Here is a 3,045-nt window from a genome sequence, read left to right on the forward strand (position 1 = left end):
CAACAAACAAATTGTTTCTGAACAAGAAAAGCCTATATTTGTATCAACTAAATATCAAACATTGTAACAGCTTACACATGGAGTTCGTCAGCACGTCTTGTTACATTACAATACGTCAACGCAAGTAAGCACAATATGTCAATAAGCACATTCGATTATTTGCCGAAACTAGATTCCATATGGCGTGAAGAGCGATATAGTGTTGGCACTTATATGAATGAATAACTGAAAAACGATGCCGTAAACGACTGGCCCAGCCTTACCCCCTTTTTAAAGTAATTGTGAATAGGTACTGTAACCATTTGAACACAGAACTAGTGTCAGTATTTGGGTCATAACGATATAATTTCACATCAGATATTTTACATCGTTTATTTCAAGGGAATGTTAATTATTGATGCATGTTTCTTTTTCTATATCTCTTTTAAATGAAAAGACATAAAGAGTTATTTACATCGAACATACATGTACAACACATTCTTGATAACTGTCATTCCCTGCACATTTGCATAAAATAGTACTAGTCTGTCTAGTCATTTAGTATAGTTTTAGTGTCACATCCTATTTCCCTCAATCAGCTCCCAGAACGAACTAGCTAGGTTTCAGACAGTTAGATAATGCAAGCCGAAAACGTGAATGGGCTTTATGAATTTGAATTCGTAACTTTGCTGGTATTAAATAACGACAGTTTTTCCCCATGCCCAACGTCATAATTATTACTTAATATTTATATATTTACTTATTATTAAGTATACACGTGTTTTGATTTGATGCAGATGCAGTGACTGTTTGATACATTACAGTTAGGGCAGTGATGGAACCTGTTGTATGAATCAAAGGCCATGATATGGTCTGAAGACCGCCGTGATATTGTGTGAAGCTCAGTGTGATAATATGTAAAGCCCATCGTGATATTGTGTGAAGACCGCCGTGATATGGTGTGAAGACAACCGTGATAATGTGTGGAGCCCATCGTGATGCAGAGTGGAGCTCACCATGATGTAGAGTGAAGCTCACCGTGATATGGTGTGAAGACCGCCGTGATATAGTGTGAAGCTCACCGTGATATGGTGTGAAGACCGCTGTGATATAGTGTGAAGACCGTCGTGATGTAGCGTGAAGCTCACCTTGATATGGTGTGAAGACCGCCGTGATATAGTTGGAAAAGACCGTCGTCATGTAGAGTGAAGCTCACCGTGATATGGTGTGAAGACCGCCGTGATATGGTGTGAAGACAACCGTGATATGGTGTGAAGCCCATCGTGATGTAGAGTGAAGCTCACCATGATGTACAGTGAAGCTCACCGTGATATGGTGTGAAGACCGCCGTGATATAGTTGGAAAAGACCGTCGTCATGTAGAGTGAAGCTCACCGTGATATGGTGTGAAGACCGCCGTGATATGGCGTGAAGACAACCGTGATAATGTGTGAAGCCCATCGTGATGTACAAGTGAGTGAAGCTCACCATGATGTAGAGTGAAGCTCACCGTGATATGGTGTGAAGACCGCCGTGATATAGTGTAAAGGTCACTGTGATATGGTGTGAAGACCGCCGTGATATAGTGTGAAGACCGTTGTGATGTAGCGTGAAGCTCACCGTGATATGGTGTGAAGACCGCCGTGATATAGTGTGAAGACCGTCGTCATGTAGAGTGAAGCTCACCGTGATATGGTGTGAAGCCCATCGTGATGTAGAGTGAAGCTCACCATGATGTAGAGTGAAGATCACCGTGATATGGTGTGAAGACCGCCGTGATATAGTGTGAAGACCGTCGTATTGTAGCGTGAAGCTCACCCTGATATGGTGTGAAGACCGCCGTGATATAGTGTGAAGACCGTCGTCATGTAGAGTGAAGCTCACCGTGATATGGTGTGAAGACCGCCGTGATATGGCGTGAAGACGACAGTGATAATGTGTGAAGCCCATCGTGATGTAGAGTGAAGCTCACCATGATGTAGAGTGAAGCCCACCGTGATATGGTGTGAAGACCGCCGTGATATAGTGTGAAGACCGTCGTATTGTAGCGTGAAGCTCACCCTGATATGGTGTGAAGACCGCCGTGATATAGTGTGAAGACCGTCGTGATATAGTGTGAAGACCGCCGTGATATAGTGTGAAGACCGTCGTGATGTAGCGTGAAGCTCACCGTGATATGGTGTGAAGACCGCCGTGATATAGTGTGAAGACCGTCGTCATGTAGAGTGAAGCTCACCGTGATATGGTGTGAAGACCGCCGTGATATTATTTGAACCCCACCGTGATATTTTGTGAAGCCCACTGTGAAATTATGTAAAGCCCATCGTGATATTGTGTGGAGACCGCCGTGATATGGTGTGAAGACAACCGTGATAAACATTGATATCAAGCAACACGCAGGTAGGTTCAATGTGGCGGAAGATAGGGATAGTTTCGTAAACGTTTATGTTTAGAAATTACATTTGACGATTTTGAAACATTGGCACACACAAATTATGCTAGAAATGGGCAATAATATCCTAAACTGTGGTGTATTTTATAGTATACTACTCAAAATTTGATAAGGATCGTAGATATTTTTCTTAATAAAAAAACAAAATAACTGCATAACTGGCAATATTGTGTTCAAGTGAAATCAAAAACGTCTCCAACACACTTGCACGTGCATTTCATGCCATGGGAAATGCGTTTCACATCACACTTCATGCTTTTGCTACCATTGCACGATTTCCAATCAGGCAACGGTGTCTGATTCATTCTGAAACTTTAAACTCAATTGAGTGTTTACACTACGTTTATCTACGCAATGCCCCCTCAACGTGTAAGGCGTCGCCTGACGGCAGAACAACTGGGCAGATGTATTGGAATGCTTGATGCTGGCTATTCACAACGTGACGTTGCCAATGCACTAAACGTCAGCCAGAGCGTTGTAAGCAAGGCGTGGTCCCGACAGCAAACTTTTGGTACAGCAGCACACCGACATGGGGGTGGTCGTCAGAGGTCGACAACCCAACGCCAAGATCATTTTGTGGCTCTTCAGGCACGACGTCATCCCTTCTGGACAGCA

Source organism: Haliotis cracherodii, unplaced genomic scaffold, assembly GCF_022045235.1.
Source record: "Haliotis cracherodii isolate W230 unplaced genomic scaffold, xgHalCrac1.p SCAF_2, whole genome shotgun sequence".
Taxonomy (NCBI): domain Eukaryota; kingdom Metazoa; phylum Mollusca; class Gastropoda; order Lepetellida; family Haliotidae; genus Haliotis; species Haliotis cracherodii.